Raw genomic sequence first — 20,772 nt, 5'->3', positions numbered from 1 at the left:
TTAAACATCATCTGATGGCTTCTACAAGTCACATATTTGTCTTAAAAATGTGTTATATTTAATTTCTCTCATTTCCATGCTTGCTGCTTCATGATTTCACCTTTTCCAAGCAGACCCTCAGTGTGTATGGAGGACAGAGCAGCATTTCTGCTTGCTCTGCCTCACAAAGTCTGTGCTCTACACAGCATAGATCCTGGTTCTGCAGAGTTTTAGGGAGGTGGTGTGACCATATTCACAGGGCTTCTTGGATGAGTCAAGAGACGAGAATGTTGACTCCATGATCAGAAGGCTTGATTTATTATTTTATGATATATATATATTACATTATAACTATACTGAAAAGAAATAGAAAGGAAAAGATTTCCTCAGAAGATAGCTAAGCTAAGAATAGAAAAGAATGATAACAAAAGCCAGCTCTCTCAGACTCTGTTTGAGATAGCTCAGTCCTTGATTGGCCATTAATTATAAACATTCAAGACGGCCCAATCAAAAATCCACCTGTTGCATTTCACAGTAGCAGATAACCATTGTTTACATTCTTTTTCTGGGGCCTCAGTTTCCCAGAAGGGAAAACCCTAAAAAAGGATTTTTAGTGAAAAAGATGTCTGCAACAGAGGTGGCATCTTCACCCTCACTACACACATACGAAATGGGGTGAAGAATGCCCAAGGGCATGTAAAAGTTGGCAGCACAGCTGGGAATTGGGATATTTGGACAGCAAAGCCCACAGCTTGCTCCTCCCTCATAAGACTCTGGTGTCTGCCTGTCCCCATCCCTCACCTTCATCCAGCATCTCAAACTGATTTTTCTTGCAGGGAAGGTCTTGCAGGATGTGCAGAGCCTGGTGCTCTGGCTGTTTCTTTGGTATTGCTTTACCGTGGCTGATTAAAGCCTTGATAAGCCCAGCCACTCACCACAGAGGCAAACTTGCTGTTTCCATCCTGGCTGCTTTGCCTGTGCTCAGACTCTCCAGGTGTCTGCTCACTTCCAGTGCATCCATATGGATTTTATTCTTCACACTAAGACAGGCTGAAAAAACTTCACTTTCTTCACTGCTGTCCCCTTGGCCTGCCACTAAATATTCTTCATATAAGGGTATGCTCTTGAAAAGCATATAGATTCAAGTGCTGCCTCTCAGGGCTGCCATTTAGCTGAGATCTATGTGTTATTATTCATTTCTCCCTGGAAGGCAGTCCCACTCACCAGCGTGGCTGGATTCCCCTGTTACACATAACACCTGCCTTTTCCCTGGATGGAGGTGTTATTTATTGCCTCTAGCTTGGCTACAGTGAGGATAAAACAACCCCAGCAGCTCCCAGGCTGCTCTGAGAGGTGCAGTGGCCTCGTTCCTTGGGACCCCAGTGCGAACTGCAATGAAGGACACTGAGCTGGGAGCTTGTGCTGATCTATTGAAGGGAAGGAGGGCTCTGCAGAGAGACTTAGATGGGTTGGATGGATGGGCAGAGTCCAACAGCGTGAAATTTAATGAATCTAAGTGCGAAGTTCTACATTTTGGCCACAAAAATCCCGTACAACGTTACAAGCTGTGGAGAGTGTGGCTGGACAGTGCCCTGGCACAAAAGGACCTGGGGGTGCTGGTCAGCAGTGACTGACCATGAGCCAGCAGAGTGCCCTGGTGGCCAATGGCTCCTGGCCTGGCTCAGGGATGGAGTGGCCAGAGGAGCAGGGAGCTCATTGTGCCCCTGCCCTGGGCACTGCTGGGGTCACACCTCGAGGGCTGTGCCCAGCTCTGGCCCCTCAGCTTGGGAAGGACCTGGGGACACTGAGCACATCCAGAGGGGACAGCGAGGCTGGAGAGGGGCTGGGAACACAAACCCTGTGAGGAGCCCCTGAGGGAGCTGGGGGTGCTCAGCCCGGAGAAAAGGAGACTCAGGGCTGCCCCCATCACTCTCTGCACCTTCCTGAAGGGAGGTTGCAGACAGCTGGGGTTGGTCTCTCCCACCAGGCAGCACTGACAGAACCAAAGGACGCAGTCCAAGCTATGGCAGGGAAGGGATAGGTTGGATATTAGGAAAAATTTTTTCACCAAAAGAATAATAAAGTCCTGGAATGCTCTTCCCAGGTAGGTGGTAGAATCACCATCTCTGGATGTGTTTAAAAGAAGACTGGACATGGCACTTGGTGCTATGGTCTGGTTGAGGTGTTAGGGCACAGGTTGGACTCAGTGATCTTAGAGGTCTCTTCCAACCTCATCATTCTGTGATTCTGTGAATACCAATGGCAGAGATGAGCTGTGAGCCCAAACCATGCCAGGCTCACCAGCTTTTCCCAGACCCACCCCTCACCCTGAGGGTGAGGCAAGGGCTGCTGGTAGTGATGGGATGGGCAGCAGCACCAGAGGGAATTTCTAACCATGATGAGGGTGAGCACTCACTCCTGTGCAGCAGTACTTTGAATTTCACTGATGTCAGCAATAAATTCACCCAACGCAGCTCAATTAATGAATTTCTGAATGCACGCAGCAGAGTCTGCAAGATGTATGGGCCAAGCATCATGATCAGAAGATGAACTCACCTCCCTTTGTCTCCCAGCTGTCTCCTTGCTACTTCCACCCAGATCAGGGGGAATATCAGCCTAGCTGCAGGCAGTGATTCCCCAGGGACTGCTATGTGGGGCTGTCTTGGCTTTCTAGATGTCTGCTAAGGAAGGCAGGAACCTCCCCTGAAATGGAAAATGCAAACCACCTCCCTCTGAATTGTTATAATTTTGAAATTAAGGAGCTTTCAGGAAAAGATATGGGGGGAGGAATAACAGTTCTTTAATAGGAAAATTAAAAATATAAACGCAATAGTACAAATAAAACAAAACAAAAACAAAAAAATACTGCCAGAGTCAGAGCAGTCCCTGCCCCCTGTGTGTCAGGGGGTGTCCCAGCCCCATCCCAGGGGGGCTCAGCCCTCCTGCAGTGCCAGCTGTGGCTCTGCTGCAGCAGGGATCCTGCACAAGGGGGGAGTTTTCCTCTGCAGCTCCAGGGCTGCTGCAGATGGGCCTGGGCTCCCTCTGGCCATGCAGGGCAGCAGAAAGCTGCTCCTCTGGCAATGCAGGGGGCAAAGGCTGCTGTGCTGTGCCGGGCTCAGATTGTATCCAGGTAGGAATGCTTGGCTCCTCCCCTGGGCGGAGCATCTCCCCATGGGATGCTGGGATTGGATCAGCCCTGCAGGGACACTCAGTGGCCATGGACAGCAGAGATCTCCTGCAGGGAGGGTTGGCTGTGGGAGAGAGAAAGAAAAAACTGCCCCATGAACAGAGATAACTGCCCCACCTCTGACAGATGGAAATAGAATACACACCCCCTGCCACATCTTTAAACCTAAGATGGGGCAAAGATATTTCGCTGCAGGAGTAGGCAGGGTCAGCAGAGCATCCTTGTCCCAGCTGTGGGGTAAGGCAGCCCCAGCCCTTTCTCTGCAGGCAGAGGGTGAACTTGGGCACAGCCAAGGGCAGAGCAACAGCCCCTCTTCAATTTAAGCATCCTGTCATCTCTCCAGCCTCACCAGAAGCCAATTCCCAGGCCTCCTGAAGCCTTGAACCACCCCAAAATTGTAAGTCAGACTTTAAAGCATCTTGAGATTAGCTGAGGAAATAACACCTCCATCAAATTTTATTTTTTAAAAATAAGATACATGGGGTGCTTTGCCTGGCTGGCTGCACTGTGTAGGGCTGGGCTCTGTGCTGCTGTGGTGCTTTTTGCTTTTTCAGTGTTCCTTTCAGGGATGAGAGACTCATAAAATCATCTTAAAAAACCAAAATGATGTGTCACACAGTTTTCAGCTTCAGGATCCATGGACTCATTTAAATAAAAAAACCAAACAGATTGGGGGAGCTGGGGAAGCTGGAAAAGCAGGCTCCAAATCGTACACAGGCTTGTTATCAAATGTCAGCACCACTATAAGAGACCAAGGGAAGGAAAACCCAGGGAGAGGTAAATCCCTTTGCAGAGCTGAGAAATCCAAGGCTGCAGAGCCTGTTGTTCCCCCAGCATGTGGATTTGGGAGGAATACTTGGAGATTCAGTCATTTTCCTGAGCAGGACTTCAGCTGCTTAACGCTCGTTAGTGCTAATGAAAATCATACAGCCAGAGCTGTGCTGCAGCCAGGAATTCCTCCAAGTGCTGCCATCTTCACTGTCATCTCAGGGAAGATGCAGGAGCAGAGCCTGAAATGCTGAGCTTTAAATCAGTGCCAGCTTTAAACAAAGCAAAGCCATTGCAGGGGGCGCAGAGAGGTTTATTGGGTTGCCCTTGAGTTTTATCCAGCTGGATGGGGCAGGCCACAGTCACCTGGCTTTGTAATGGCTCTAATAAAAATAAAAGTGCAGAATTCTCCACTGGATTCCTAAGAGAACTCTGGGGTGTTTGCAGGGGGAGAGCTCTCATCCTGCCATGTGCCCATGGGGTCCTTGTCCCACCAGCCCCTGCCCGGATGGTGACACACCAGCCCTGTGCTGTCTCTGCAGGGGACACTAAAGCTGGTGGAATCTCCCCCTTAAAATCATGACTGAAACCTTTACCCTGCCTTATCTGCCACAGCAAGAAGCCACATTGAGGATTTGCTGGTCAGGAGTGTCCAGAGCACAAAGATCACCCATTTCCTCTGTGATCTCAGCCAGTCTATTCCCCTCTCAGTCTCAGCTTCCTTACTTTTAAAGCCCAGGCAGTAACAGCCTCTCAGAGGAAGGGAGTGTGAGGATTTGTGTATTAATATTTGTAAGACACTCGAGGGATAAGTTGAGGAGCTCCATAAAAATGTCTAGCAGTGATGAGTGATGATTTTTCTGGGCGTATTTTGAATCCAGCTCAGGCTGGTATTGTTCCCAGAGCACCTGTGGGTACCAAGCATGGGGAACACATTCCTCAGCTGCATGAGGATGGGGAAGATGAGGGGGAAAAGGAAAATCTCACATTGCTCCAGTGGGTAAAGCCTCCACTCACAGCTATGTATATCAAATCTGCACTAAAATCTGGATTAATTCCCAAAGATTTTTTCCATTATTGGTCTGTTTCTTCAGTGTTTCCTTTGGTGGCCATGCTGATAGCTGGCTGGATCTGATGTTTTCCCTCCCTTGTTCCATGATCAGGGATCTCTGAAGGGTTGTGGCTCCTCTGACAGGTCTCAGCCACAGCTCTCATTTCATGCAGGCTCAGAGTCCCTGCTTGGTCCGGTTGCTCTGTTGGAAACATGGGCTGAACAGCAAAGGTGTCGAGGGAGAGAAACCTGAACTTCCCATTCACGTAGCTGGGAAGGGAATTCATTCCAAAACATGCTATTTTAAGCCTTATTCCTGCACTCAAAGAATAAGACCACTGTGAAAAAAGAAAAAGCTTTCATGGAAAAGTGGCTGCCTGTTGGTGGGCAGCAGAAGGTGATCCGTGACTTTACTAATGAATAGGGTGGTGCTCAGGAAACGAAATTTGAAAGTGTTTTCCATTCTAGGAAAGCACTGGAACGGCCTGGCTCTTGCAATAAGACATTACTTCACTTGCTTTGCAGAGCTGTACAGCCTTGCCTGTGGATGCAGCCACAAGGACAGAGTTGGGAGGAACTTCTGTGCTTGTCTGTCTGGATGAGTTGCCTTTTCATGCGCTGATTAAATATGTAGCACTGTGGAAAGCCTGATTTTCTGCATGGCAGCCTGGAAGTCTTGGGCCCAGAGAATACAAAGATCATTTATCAACGACACCTCTTTTACCTGGAGCCCTGGTGGAGGGATCAGCTCCTGGGTGTGATCGTGGGAGTTCAGGAGAAGCTGCAGAAATGCAGCAGGGCCAAAAGCAGCACACAGGACCTGGGGATTTTGTCCATCTGTGATGAAAAACCCTGCTTGAGCAGCGAGGAATGGAGAGGCTGTCACTGCAGATGGCTTGCACGGGCACCTTTGCCCTGCCTGCCTCCCTGATGGGCACGGGGATGCCAACAACCACACAGTCATCTGCTCCTGTGCTGCCAGGGTGGCCTGGAGCTGGTGTGGGAGCTCAGCCCTGGCGTGGTGACAGGGCAGCACAGCACTGGTGACACCATCCTCGAAAGAGAGAGCTGCTGAGGACATGGGAACTGCTATAAATACCCTGCTGCTCCCTTGTGGGCTCTGCAGCCTCCACGCAGATGGGCAGAAATTTGCCTCGGGCCAGCATCCTCAGGCTCAGGGTTGTTCAGGGCTCACCTGTCACAGAGCCAGGAGGCACAGGAGAGCAGGATTAGGCCAGAATGTTGATTTTTAAGGCTTGTGAAAGGTGGCTGTCAGGCTTTCCCTGTACATATTTGCACGATGCAGAGGCAAACACCAAACCAGCTAAATTCCAGGGCAGCCCAGTCAGGAGTCCTGGAGGGTACAAGACAAGGTTTTCTTGCACTTTGAGGAGACAGCTTGTGGAAACAGATCTGCTCTGACAGAGGCTGGTTTCTGTAGCTGGGAAAAGAGTGTGAATCCCAAAGCAGAGGGCCCTGGATGAAGCACAGCTTGCTGCCAAGGAATCCTCCTCCCTCCCCCTCTCCCTCCTCTGAGGCTCTGACACTGGAAATGGTCCTGCTGATTAGACAGTGTCAGAGCTGCTGAGCCCAGAGCTGGAACATGGAGTACTGTTCTGATGCCCACGTTTTCAGAAGGAAGTTGAAAAATTGAGGAAGGTGCCAAAAACAGCCACAAAAATGATACAGGGGCTGAAAGAAATGGCTTATGTGAGATTTGCACAGCTCAGGCTGTTTAGCTTATCAGGAAGAAGATGGAGAGGACATTGTAGCTCATATGTACCTCCTCTTGAACAAAACCAAAGCAAAACCAGGTATTAAGTATGTCTTTAATCTGTCAGAGGAGCCACAGCAAGAAGTTGGTGCTGGAGTGCAGGGCCAGTCAAATGCCAGGTAAGGAAAAGGATTTGTGTATTCCCCTTAAGTGTGAAGGTTAAAACACTCTGGGGAGGGGATTGTGCTCCATCTCCTGGGATCCAGGCAGAGCATTTCCTCATGATGCCACCAGATCCTGGGTGCTGGGCCTCAGACAGACGGAGTCTGATGGATCCTGGAGCTCAGAGGAGAGAATACAGAGAATGCAGTGATGCCTTCTGGCTCCAGGCTTCCTCATCATTCCCAACAAGGCAGGAAGGAGGAGAGCAGATGTTCAGTGGCCACAGCCCACACCACAGAGTTACCACTCCAAGCAGGCTTGTTTCCTCTAACCAAAAATACCAGCCCAAGGCCTGATCAGCAGCTGCACACCCTGATGTTCAAAGGGCTGGTGCCCAAATGTCGTGGGATGTGACATTGAGTGTTTTTCTCATTTGTGCAATGAGAGAATAAAAAATTAGACGAGTCTTGATCCTGCTGTGGCAATCTCAGGTCAGACAGGCCCTGGACCCACCTGTGACAACTTTCTCTGGTGGGATTTCCAAGCTGGTGCCCCCACAGAAGGCTGTGCATGGAGAGCTGCTTGCTTTTGCTCCGTGGCCAAAGCTGGGTTGAAAATAACTCCAGGCTCTGTGTGATGCAAACTCAGCAGCAGCCCCCAGAAATAGGCAGGACCCAGTGGCATGGCTGCACATACCTCTGTGGGGCAGGGCTGGCCTAAAATAAGGGCTGACCAGAACAAGAAAATGACCTACTGGAAACAGCCTGGCCCTGCTCTGCACAGGCCCCGTTTCCACCTGTGTAACGAGGTGTAAAACATTCCCCAGTCGAAACATTAACTTGTTTATATGCTGTCTCTGACTAGGTGTAAATACTTACTCAAGGCACAGAGCAGGAAAAAAAATAATAAAAATAAAAAAAAGCTTTAAATGCTTTAACATTCAAGAAAAGTACTGTGTGTACCGGGAGTTTCAGTGATCACTCTGGGAGAGCCAAGCGCCTGAGCAAATTAGCCTTGGATCTGAACAACCTTGCAAACGCTGTCTGAGAGTGAGCAAATACCATGTTATTAAAGACAAATGAAAGTAGCAATTCAGCTGAAGAAGACAAAGAGTTTTGCTCACGTAGATGCTTAATAATTTTTTTCCTGCGAGCGCTTGTGCGATCAAAGCTGATATGAGCCAAGCCTCCTTTACATTCTCGGGCCCTTAAATGATTGTTTAGTGAAGGTCTGATGCAAATTGCACGTGTCACAGTCCCCACTGCTATCTGGAGCCCGTGATTCATTTCAGCCTGAAGATTATGGTGCAGTGTGAGGCTTGTTTGTTCAAGAAATGCTCCTGCTCTAACCTTCTCGGAGAGCTCCATTAAACACAGCGCTTCCCACTTCATCAAGAATGTGTCTCCCATTTCCAATAAACACAACAGCAAATTAGTCAGGCAGAGGGACCCAAGGAAAACAAACAGGCTTGGAGCACAGACTGGGATTTCTGAGGCCTTTGAAGTTGTGGGGAGTTTTTGCAGCTGGGGAACAGCACCAGGAGAGGAGCATCTCACAGCATTGAGCTGGGCACCAGTGAAAGCCAAGGCCAAGGTGCTGTGCCAGGGCACAGTTATTCCCCCCACAAGCCCAGATTGCTCTGGACGTAGCCAGAAGCCCATGAAAGCTTCTGCAAATGTGTTCCATAGGGCTTTAGGGCCCTCTGGGGTATGATATAAATTTTCTTTCACGAGATAATAAAGAGGCAACACACTGCCTGCTTTCCCTTCTGTGTGTTTTCTCTCTGAAGCTACTGCCAAGGGAATTATTTCTGTCCAGCTGAGTCCTAAAGCCTTCCTACATCAGCACAGATAGGGTCTGGCTGTCATTACCCAGAGCATCACCCCTACAGCATTTGCCCAGGAGTCAAAGAGGCCATGACTAGGCTGGTGAGGAACAGGGCATCCAGAGCCCTGTGCTCCCAGGAGAGCTGTGCAGTGGGCTGCCAGGGAAGGCAGATGTGCCTGAGGGGCTGAGGGCACCACACCAAGGTCCCTGGGTGAGCCTGGAGGGCAGCACAGGCTGGGGGACTGAGCTCCATGTGTGTAGGCCTGGGGGACACCAGCTGTGGCCAGGCAGGTTCCTGCTCTGCTGCTGCTGCCATGCACAGGGCCACCTTGTTCAACAGGGGCTCTGTAGCCTTGGGAGAGCTCCTGTGGAAACCCAGGGCACTGGGAATATTTCTGTGTCTGCTCTGGGGTGCCCTGACCCCCAGGGCAGCACTGGCTCTGACCCTCAGTCATGGAGAAAGTTTCCTAAACTGCAGAATAGACTGGAATCCACAAAAGTGTGCAATAGATTATAGAGAGCAGTGTGGGTGTGTCACTTGGTGAGAAATTGAGGGTTTGGGGTTTTTAGTGTGTTGTGGATGGCAGCAAGATGGAGGGCACAGGGTGTCATCCTGGGTTTCTTCTCCATGCTTCTTCTTCCTTCTTCTCCCTGGGTTTGGGTGGCATTTTGTAACTGGGCAGAAAAGTCCCCATTGCAGCTCTGTGGGATCAGTTATTGGGTTAAAAAGGGAAATAATCTACCTGTCAGTTCTTCATTGAATAGTTTAGTCTGAAAATACCTTGTACCAACAGATTGTTGGCCATTTTTGCAGTGCTTTTCCAGTGCGCTGAGCCTTGTGTGGACAGCGTGCAAAACTCTAGATAAGATAACAATAAACAAGAACCTGGAGACCAAAAAGATCCTGTGCATCTCTTTCCTGACACAAGACCACTCCAGGAGGGTCTCCCCAACAGAGGAGCCCCCTGGGAGGGCCCAGTCAGAGTCCCAGAACTCAGGGAATCACCAACAGGAACCCCAACAACCTCCCCAAGGCTGTGGTGTGGCTGTTCCCCCTCAAGGCTCCTCTGCCTACCCTGACCCTGCACAGGTTGGCATCACAGGCCTGGGTCTTGCAGGAGCAGGGGCTGCAGGCTTCACTGGCACTGTCACTGCTCAGAGCCTCCACATGGATCTGGTGCTGAGCCCTCACTCCCACCAGCCATGAATTTCCAGCTGGAGCAATCCCTGCATGGAGCCTGCTGTGCTCTGGCTCTCCAGATTGCTAATCTTGCCCAGGACTCCTCCTAGCAACAAATATGTTTGTGCCCAAAGTGATAGTAAACACCAGAGGTGGGGTGAGAAGCATGCAGAGCCAGCAGAGCTGAGGGAAGGGGCTGCCTATCTTCAGCAGAGGAGCTGGCTTGGCTTGGCTTCTCTTTTTTCAAGCTTGGGCTGGTTTCATGGGCAGAACAAGACCTCAGATATTTCCCTTTCCTTGTCTGAGTGCGTCAGATCTTTGGGTCTCCATCCAGAAGCAGCAGTGGCTGCCATGGCCAAGTGGGGAGTGTGGTGCATGCAGCAAACACACAAAACTCCTCTCAGCACTTTGCACACTGTCAGGATCCTGCACCTGTATTCAATCAACCCTAATTCTGTAGCTTTTTTGATGTGGAAGGGCCAGAAGCTGGAATCACTCCTTTTCTATGTACCCTGGTCTGAGTATATGGCAGTAATTGTTATCTGTTTTATTTATTGCATGTATTGAGATGGGAACATCTGAAGTGCAAAGCTGTGATTTATGTTTTCAGCACAGCTGGATCCAAAAAACCAGAGAATGCAGCACATGCTGTCAAACCTGGGCTCCCAAACTCCAACCTTGGGGCTCTGTGCTGATGAAGTTGTGGCCAATCCATCAAGATTAAAGAGGGTCAAGGTCAGATTTACACCCACTGGGTGCAATCGATACCCAGCTAAGACCATTGGTTTCGTGGCTGTGCAGCAGAGCAGGATCTCAGAGGCGTTGGAGTGGGCAGGTTCTCTCTTGCACTCACTGCACCAAGGGACTCAGGGCTCTGGAGCTTTATGGCAAAGCTGCTTTTCTTCAGCTTCTGTAGGAATGCCATCCCAGGAAGCACAGTGTCCCTTCCCATGGCAAAGCGTTGGTGATCTTTAAGGTCCCTTCCAACCCAAACCATTCTGTAATTCTGTGAAGAAATAAACCAGACTCCAATGAGATGAACCCACAGGGTCTCTGGCCTTCCCCCAGCTTCTTCCCTGCCTTCCCTGCAATGATGAGAGCAGCAAATCTCCATGAGGTTCTGTGGGCACCTGATCCTCTTGCACTGCTCACACCAGGCAGCCCAGCCCAGATGTTTTCTTCAAGGTCTGGCTGAGCCAGTTCAACTCATGACATTGGAAAAAACCCTATTCTTGTGTCTTTTTCCTGGCAAAGTTAGTTTTCTCCCTGAAGCCACTCACAGTGGAATCCAGCAGCCACAAGGAAAGAAGGAGGACAGCAGAGCTGGGAGTGAGGGAGAGGAGGGATGGGAAGAGAAGCAGGACCTTTGTCTCTTCCCTGGTCCCAGGTAATGGCACTTGCCAGTAATCTCAATGTGAAATTACTCACTCCAAGCTACTTTACCTCCTCAGGATGTGTGGAGAAGAGTTCTTCTCTTTCCCCATTAATAAGGAGCTCCCTTTGGCTGCTGCCATGCTGGCACTGCTCCTTGGGGCCAGCTGGTTTTGTCCCAGCACAGAGCTGGCCCTGGCATTGCTGCAGGTCTCAGCCACCACATTTCCCATGGGAGAGGACAGATGTCCATGGGAGAGGACAGATGTCCATTCCTAACTCTGCTTTTTCTGCCTGCCTTGACCCACAGTGTCACGTGTAGGTGCTGGGTGATGGTGAGGAAAGAAGGGCACAGCACCAAGCCTCCAAACCAGCAAGGAAAACCCTTTAACCAGCTCCAGGCTGCCTCCAATCTCCAACTGGAAAATCTATTCACTGTACCTTCTCTTCTTTGATCATTAGACATCCAGCTCCCATGACTTGCAGCTCAGACTGGTAATTCCCAGTCACAGTTCCCCCCACCCCACCCAAGTGCCTCCTCCTCTGGGTGGTTTGTCATTAAAAATCTTCCCAACTTTTGGCTAATTGGCAGAGGTTATGTGCATGCTTCAGGAAAGGAGTAAATCATTATAACCTCATGCCTCTGCAGTCAATTATAGATTGTTTTCCCCGCTCAGCTGATTTGGCAGGCAGCAGTGCTGCAGTAAAAAGTGAGAGCCTTGAGCCAGTGTGCCTGACGTCTTTGCTCGAGAGCAGCTCAAACCAGAACCCTGCACTCAGCCCTCACCCCAGTCTGGGCAGGGATGGGTTTGGATGTGAGCCTGTCCCAGGACAGGCAGACGGGGCAAGTTGTTGGGGAAGATGAAACAGGAAAGCCTTATAATTATGATTGCCTGACAAAAGATTTTGAGAATGTAGAAACTATAAGCGAGATTGAAATGAAAGCAAGCTTTGAGATACCTCAGTTACTGAACAACTGGAAAACAATGGTGTGACCAGCTGAAGGTGATTCCCTTTTGATGGAACAACACCCTCTGCTTGCAGACAGCTCCAAGGGTCAAAGCAGACCCTGCCAGCTTGGCAGAAGGGGCCCAAAGAGGAGTTTTTAGGGTTTAAAATGTAACACAGTATGGTAATGTAATGATTCTTATTGGCTGTATGTAAATGCTATAGGATTTGTATCCTGTACTAGATTGGTTAGTGAAAATTAGAATATTCAACACAGAAGATGATTTATTGCATTGTAACGGGAACTTTGCTTCTCTTTCCCTCTTGCTTTTATTCTTCTCTCTCTCTCTTTGGGGCTCCTCTCTGGGGCCTGCTCTGAGCTGTGGCTGGCAGCTCCCAGCAGGGCCCTGCACCCAGGCCCTTTGCAATAAACCCCAAGTTCCAAGCCCTGACTGCAGAGATCTCTCATCTCCATCCGTCCCGACCGTCCTACCCCCCATTGCTCCTACAGCAAGTCTCTTACTCATTCCTTTGTTCCCTTTTCCCAGGCTAGAGCAGCTTCTCCAACACCACCAGGCTGTCTGCTCCAGCCCCTTCAAACCTGCATCTCTGCAGGAGGAGATGTTCAGGTGCATCCTTGTCAGAATTCAGGACATCCCTCTGGATATCCTGGATTGCCAGGACCCCTGCCAGGGGGCTCAGAGACCCTGGCACAGAGCCCAAAACACCTGTGGGTTTGATTATGACCCATGGAGCAAATTAACAACCTTAGATGAAGATCTGCAAGCCACAACAGTTTAAGTAGAATGATAGTGAATTTATCACAGGGTGGAAAATAGATTTTTGGGGTTTTTAGGATGGGGGTTCAGGGGGCAAGATGGAGAAATCTGGGCATGTCCAGCCTTTCTCCTTCTTCTTCTTGGCCTCCATCTTCTGCTGTGATGTTGGCACTTTTAGATTGGTTTAGATTAGAAGCTCACTGTCTAACATATGTGATAGGAATTGGAAAGTAATAGTAAATATTGTACTTGTAGTTTTTAGTATAAAGATATAACACCACCCCAGGGGCAGGCAGAGTGCCTGGACTGTCTTGCTGAACAGACTTTGGCAGGCCAGGAGAAAGAATTTTATAGATAAGGAACAATAAACAACCTTGAGACTGAGAAATGAAGAGCTCTGACTCCTTCTTTGAGTGCTGGGCTGGGAAAAGAGACTTTCTGACGTATCTCAGGGTCACTGTGACCAGCAGAGATCCCAAGACATTCTCACTACTGTTTTGCTCCCATTCCTCTCCTTGGTTTCCCTTCTCTGGTGCAGAGGGGAGATTCCCTCCCACCTGGACTCCACATCCAGCTTTGTGTCTGAGAACAAATGTTTGAGGAGCATCTGGGATTCGTGTTCACAAGGACTCTTGGTATCTCACATACTCCAAGAATTACTTTACCAGAGCACTGCAATTTTTTGGCTAGACACCTTGGGTGATGGTGCAAAACCCAGAGAACCAACAAGGGACTGAAGTGTCTGAGTGTCCCTTTGGCCACTGCCACTGAACAGAAGCTGAATAATTTCTTTACTCTTGAGAAACTTGAGAAAAACAAGGTATTTGTCCAAAAGGCAGGACTCTGGAGCATGTGCCAGGACATCACTAGGCAATGTCCAAGTGCTCTGTTTACCAGCCCACCACCTGCCAGGGCAGTGATGATTGTGCAGCCGGTCAGGAGTGACAGAGGGAAGCACTTTGGGAGGCTGCTCAAACCCAGGGCAGCCAGACAGAGCCTTCCTGACCATCTGCTGTGGGGTTGAGCGTGGTGCAGCACAGAACTGCAGCCGCCCCTCTGCTGGGTTGGTGTCGGGATCTTTAGCTGCTCAGAGTGACCCCAAGATGTGTCAGAAAGTCTCTTTTCCCAGTCAGAAAGTCTCTTTTCCCAGCCCGGCGGTTGAAGAAGGAGTCAGAGCTCTTCATTTCTCGGTCTCAAGGTTGTTTATTGTATCTTATCTATAAAATTCTTTCTCCTGCCCTGCCGAGGTCCATCCAGCAGGACAGTTCCAGGCACTCTGCCTGCCCCCCGGGGCAGTGTTATCTTTTTATACTAAAAACTACGTGTACAATACTCACAATTACTTTCCAATACCTATCACCTTTGTTAGACAGTGAGCTTCTACTCTAAACCAATCTAAAAGTGCCAACATCACCCAGAAGATGGAGGCCCAGAAGAAGAAGGAGAAAGGCTGGACATGCCCAGATCCCTCCATGTTGCCTCCTGAACCCTCATACCAGAAACCCCAAAATCTACTTTTTCACTCTATGATAACTTCACTATTATTCTACTTAATTTGTTATGGCTTGCAGATCTTCATCTAAGGTTGTTAATTTGCTCCATGTGTCATAATCAAACCCACAGGGGCATCTTGGGCTCTGTGCCAGGGTCTCTGAGCCCCCTGGGAGGGGTCCTGGCCATCCTGGACAGCCAGAGGGATGTCCTGGGTCCTGCCAGGTTGGAATAAACCACAATTTCCAGCCTGTTTTGCTCCATTACTGCTTTCACAAGTCAGTTTTTGCTTTCACATCACATCCTGAGAGTTGCCTGTGCTGGCAAACCACCCACCTTGCCTTTCCCCCTCAGACCCCCATGGAAAGAGCTGGATCACATTTTGGGGCTTCCTTTGGGTCACTAAGGCAGTGCTGGATCACCAGGTTGTCTCAGTGCCTCAGAAGAAGTTTCTGGGTGGGCTGGACCTGAGGCTGAGTGGTGAAACCTGAAGGACAGAATTCCCAGCAGGTCTCAGAGGTTTCTGTGATTGGCATCTGCCAGTTACAATGGGCACCTGGAAAATGGCTCCTAACCTGGAATCTGCTGCTGCTTTTGCTGATCTTGTCAATGAAAATCTGAATTTTCAGCTTGCCTGTGACAAAGGTGTATGTCCTTCACCCTGCTTGCGGTTCAAGGTTTTCATGGACACAGAAGACCCAAGGGCTCCAGGCATTTGGCAGAGTGCTAAAAATGCCTCCAGCCTCTGGAAAAGGACCAAACCCAGGCCTCTGAGGCTGTTTGGGAGCAGCCACTTGCTCCATAGTAAAGAATTAAGTAGTTTGGTCCACTTGGCTTATCCAACAGAAAATTACAAAGCTTTGAATATCTTATATTGAATTATCTGACAGCATCTATGCAGGGAACAGATTTTGGAGGACAGGTAGCCCTTGCTGGGCAGTGACCAAAGGGTGAGAGGCAGAGCCAGAAAAAAGCAGAAATGAAACAGAATTTTTAACAGCACCAGTGATTAACCAGTGAAAGGTGAAAACCTCACAACTGCACACAAAGCTCTTCAGTCACGTCTGGATGTTCTTCTGGCTGGCAGACTGTAACTCAGCCAGAGGTGATGAGCCTTTTGAAGCATTCCCAGATAAAAGGCCCTGAGCAGGAAGAGGTGAGGGGATGCACAGAGCAGCTCCATCTGCTGCTCCTGGTCCCAAACATGGAGAAGAGCAGACCAATCTGGGTTGGCCTCCACAGTCAAAGAGCCCAGCATGGGTTTCTTCTCCTAAATCTATCACATAATTTAGGGCAGAAAAAGCTCATCCTACAGGTGTTTATTTTCCTTCATGAAGCATAAAGTGATTCTGAGGCCAATGGATGTGAGGCACAGGGCAGCTTGAGGGTACCTGAAGTTAAGGGAGGTGCATCCTGCCAGTGTCAGGAGCTCTGCCACAAGATGGGTTTTGTCCTCTCCTCCCCCTCAATTCCATCCTTCCTCTGAGGTTTTCAATCCCCCCTTCTGAAGGGCTTTGAAGAAAGTCTTCCTTTGCAAAGGCACTCGGTGAGGCCCCGAGCTCAGTTTGGGATTTTTCCTGCAGGACAGCAATGTCCTAATAATATCCTCAGCACAAAGCACAGGGACACTTCAGGAGGAAAGGAACACAAGGTTCTGCTCTTATTCGAGCACTTTTAAAATGCAGTGCCAGTTTTTTTAACCAAATCTTTTTTTAGGGGAAAAAAAAGAAATTGAGCTATGCAGAAACACCATGCAGATTTGCGTCAGCTTTTGTTGAATTGTCTAAAATAACAGTTCTATTTTTTAAAAAAAGAGTCCGTAGGAATTATGTTCAATAAAATCTGATATTTGCCTTTCAGGATTATTAAATCAAGAAAAAATATTTCATTTAAAATTAGTTTTTTAGTTTTAGTGCTTTCCTAATTCTACCTTTTACAAGTGTTTCAAATCTTTACAAGTGAAAAGAACTCCCTTAGTTCCCAGCTAAAAGAAATGCTTTCTTCAGCAAGTTTTTTTTTTTCCTTATTAATTGATTGATTCTCTTCAAATTTTTCTGAGAACTGCATTTCTGGTTAGCTTAAATCTGAACTTTCAGTGAACTATACCAGTCACTGAGCTGCTTTATCAGCTTAATTACTTAACGAAGTGCTTGTTATCAGGTTTCTTTGACCCAAATTCCTCACACCTAAAAATGTAAATAACCCTCCCCTCCAAAATAATTCCTGAAAAAATCCCATCCACTGATTCACTTTAAACACACCTAATGGCTTCTATTTCTTGGCCAGTTAATATTGATTTATTTCAGGCAGTAATTAACCACTCTGTGAGTAAGGGATGTTTTATTTTTTTGTCTGTGACAATATGTAGTTATAAAGAGGGATCGATACTGATCCAGCCAGACCACACTGAGATGAGAAATTGCTGCTGTTTGCATTTATTATTTATGCTGTTTTGGAGGTTATCAGAGTGCTCAGTGTGCCAGCGCACTGTTGATTTAAAAGTGATAAAAGACCCAGCTAATTTATGGATTTTGGTGAACTTCCTCTCCCTGCAGAGCGCGTGCGCACTCATCACAGTGCTGAGCACAGCCCCATCCTCCTCCTGACCCTGGTGGGGCCTGACCTGCTCTGGTTTCCAGGGCAAACTGCTGGGCTGAGCTCAGTGATCTCAGAGGCCTTTCCCAACCTTGATGATTTTACCATTCCAGGAATTTAAACCACTCCATCTTCCCCACCTCAGCATGTGCCACCAGCCTGCCCTGCGACTCAAAAATCAGCGTTGGGGGCAGCTGGGAGGTTGGAGCTGGTGTGGCTGTGGTTTTTCTGTCCTGCTACCACAATATCTGGGTGACATGGAGTGCAAGAGCTCTGCTCACCCCTGCACCTCAGTAAAACCAAGCAGGCAAGCACCATATATCCTTAAAAAACCCATATGACCCAGCGGGCAGGAGCCATGCATCCTACAGGAGCCTCTATAACCCAGCAGCAGAGCACCATATATCCTGGAAAAAGCCCATATAAGCTATGAGGAAAGCACCATATAACCTAAAAAGAGCCCTTCTGATGAGCCAAGGCACACAGCACTTTTTTCACTCCCTTTTTTCTACATCTCTGAGTTTTCTGCAGGGCACAGATTACAGCAACTGCTGCTGTCAGGGAGCTCCTCTCTCCTAAGAAGATCTCCAAAGTAACTCCACATTACCTTCAGTGATAAAATACTCATCTTTTTTTTTTTCCTTTTCTTTAAACACAGTAGCTGGATGTTCCAATCAGATGGTATCAGGTGATTTAAGGTTGTATTTTTTTCTTTTTTAAAAGACCCTCACATTATTTATTTATGGTGTTTTTGCTGCGTATTCCAGCCAGGAAAGATTTTGCCTGAGGGTTGGTACAACAGCCTGCACAGTGTCTCACAAGCAGGCAAACACAATAAGCAGGCAGACACAAGAGTAAACTCTTGCCACATATTTTCCTCCTCATATTTTAGTGTTGCAGGATTAGAGTGTTTATGTTAGATTTAGTTCTCTGTTATTTTCTTCTCTGTGTATCGTGACTGGAGAGCTGCAGTGTGACTCAAGCACAAAATATATCCTTTAAAACTTACCTTTCACCCATGGCTTCATGCAGTGCCTGCTGAAAATCCCCAGCTCCTGGAACCTGGTGATTATTTATCAGTTTAAGAACTTTTTTTCCTTCTTAAATTAAAAAAAAAAACGTTTTTCACCCTCGTGACCGGAGAAAGCCGCTTGAAAGAAACTCATCTGTGAAAACAACTAACACTCATGGTCTTTAAAACCCTGTGGTTTTTTTCCAAATCCAGTCTCATGATATTTCTGTGTTGGCTGCGGGGAGGGAGATCTGCCTCGTGATCCTGGGCTCTCCTCAGTGGCACTGTCACCATTGTCACGAGCGGGAATGTGCAGCTCCAACACAAAGCACCAGCGCAGCATCCTTTATCTCCCCCCAAAGGGACTGGGGTGAGCCAGGAATCCCCACGGAATTCTTGGCACATCCAGGGGGATCCATGGCACAGGGTCACAGGGTCAGCCACCTATGGAAGTCAAGGCATGTCTCACCAGGAGTTTAACGATGGATTTTTGGCACTTGGCAAGTTGGATGCGTTCAATGTGTTTAATTAACACCCTTCTATTCATCTGGGATAATTATATCAATATCAGAGTTAATTACGAGTAATATTTATAGTGTTGCACTCAGCTATGTGTGTTTTTAGACATAATACGAAGTAATTTTCAATTTAGCAGAAATGCAGAAGGGGAAAAAAAAAAAAGAAACATGGCAGTGATCTAATAGTTATGAACCAAATATGTCTAAAAATACATCCAGAAACTGGAATTGTTGTATGGAGGAAATATCAACATAATGACATTTTTTCTTAAAAATATCAGAAAAGCCTCAGAATAGCTGAACTTTTTGCAAGTAAATGTGGGAGGGCTGAAGTGAGACATTCCAGAGCTTGGGGGTTTGCCTCAGTTTACAGAGGTGGGGAGTGAAGAGAAAAGGTGAGGGAGGAAAGCAATGAAAAACTTTATAAAATTCCTCAACCAAAGGAAATGTTTCTGAGCGCCTTGAGCTGCATCGAGGCAAGAGAAAAGTTTCTCATGGATGACTTCTGCAAAAACTGTAAAGGCCTTGCAGGTAATGTGGATCCCAGCAAAATCTCCCATTCCTATGGCAAATTTTATGTGTCTGGATGTCCTGGTTTGAAAAGACAGGTGTCTGCTAAGGAAGGCAGGAGCTTCCCTTGAAATGGAAAATATAAACTCCCTCCCTCTGAATTGTTATAATTTTGAAATTAAGGGGCTCTCAGGCAAAGATATGGGAGTAGGAATAACAATTCTTTAATAGGAAAATTAAACAAACAAATGCAATTGTACAAAAGAACTACTGCCAGAGTGAGAGCAGTCCCTGCCCCCTGTGTGTCAGGGGGTGTCCCAGCCCCATCCCAGGGGGGCTCAGCCCTCCTGCAGTGCCAGCTGTGGCTCTGCTGCAGCAGGGATCTGCACAAGGGGGGAGTTTTCCTCTGCAGCTCCAGGGCTGCTGCAGATGGGCCTGGGCTCCCTCTGGCCATGCAGGGCAGCAGAAAGCTGCTCCTCTGGCAATGCAGGGGGCAAAGGCTGCTGTGCTGTGCCAGGCTCAGATTGGATCCAGGGAGGAATGCTTGGCTCCTCCCCTGGGCGGAGCATCTCCCCATGGGATGCTGGGATTGGATCAGCCCTGCAGGGACACTCAGTGGCCATGGACAGCAGAGATCTCCTGGAGGGAGGGTTGGCTGGGGGAGAGAGAAAGAAAAAACTGCCCAATGAACAGAGAGAACTGCCCCACCTCCAGCAGACAGGAACAGAATACACAGCCCCATTTCCAACCTAAGATTCCAGACAAGATCCATCTCCACCCACTGCAGGTCCCTCCTGTGATGGTGACACAGTGCCCTTGGCTAAAATGCTCTCTGTGTGTCCCCCTTGGGCTTCCTGTGCCCCCAGTGCCACAGCAGTGCCACCACCCTCCTCTCCATCTACCAATCCTGGGCATCCCAGCCCAGGAAAACCCAGATTTGTCCCCAGAGAGCAGAGGCGAACTCAGGGGATGCAGCACCCAAGGTTTGCAGCCTTCATGAAAACCCTTCCCCACAGAGAGATTCGATGGAGCAAAATTTTTAGTGGAAAAAGTTTAGGAAATAAGAGCTTTGAAGTCAGTGGGAGTGATTTACACCATCATGTGGCCTTACTTGTAATCCAAACAGCATGAAAAATAGATATCTGGAGTGGCTGGGTTGCTTTTTCCACAGGCAGATCAACTGTTATTACTGGAAAAAGTGAACAAGGGTTCAGGGGCACAAGGACATCTTCAGTCTTCAAAGTCTGATACACTTCTTTAATTTCTTCAGCTGTTTCAGATAAATAATTCCAATGCTTAAGTGCAACATTTAAATAATAACTTGTCAGTTATAAGTAAAACTATGTACACTATATACTTTATTCCTGTAGAATTAAATAATAAACCTGAGACATTATTTATATTTATATTATCAGAAACCAAACATTCCTTATTAAAAAGAAAAAAAAGCACACCCACACAGACCCCTAGGTACAAGCTGTCCATGTTTTTCCTTCTGAATCAAAGAGCTTTGAAAACTTTGGGGTCCAGCCTTGGGGTTGTCCATCATCAACCTCCTCTGAAGCTTTTGAGGACTGAGGACACCTGAATTCTTGCAGGAAAAGTCCCTGAAAGTTTATGGACCTCAACTACAGAAGGAAAATGGAATGAGTTAAGAGTACTCAATCACTGGGTCACTTT

The sequence above is a fragment of the Melospiza georgiana genome, chromosome 1, assembly GCF_028018845.1.
Source record: "Melospiza georgiana isolate bMelGeo1 chromosome 1, bMelGeo1.pri, whole genome shotgun sequence".
NCBI classification, from domain to species: Eukaryota; Metazoa; Chordata; class Aves; order Passeriformes; family Passerellidae; genus Melospiza; species Melospiza georgiana.
The sequence above is the reverse complement of the archived record's forward strand: the minus strand, read 5'-3'. Positions refer to the sequence as shown.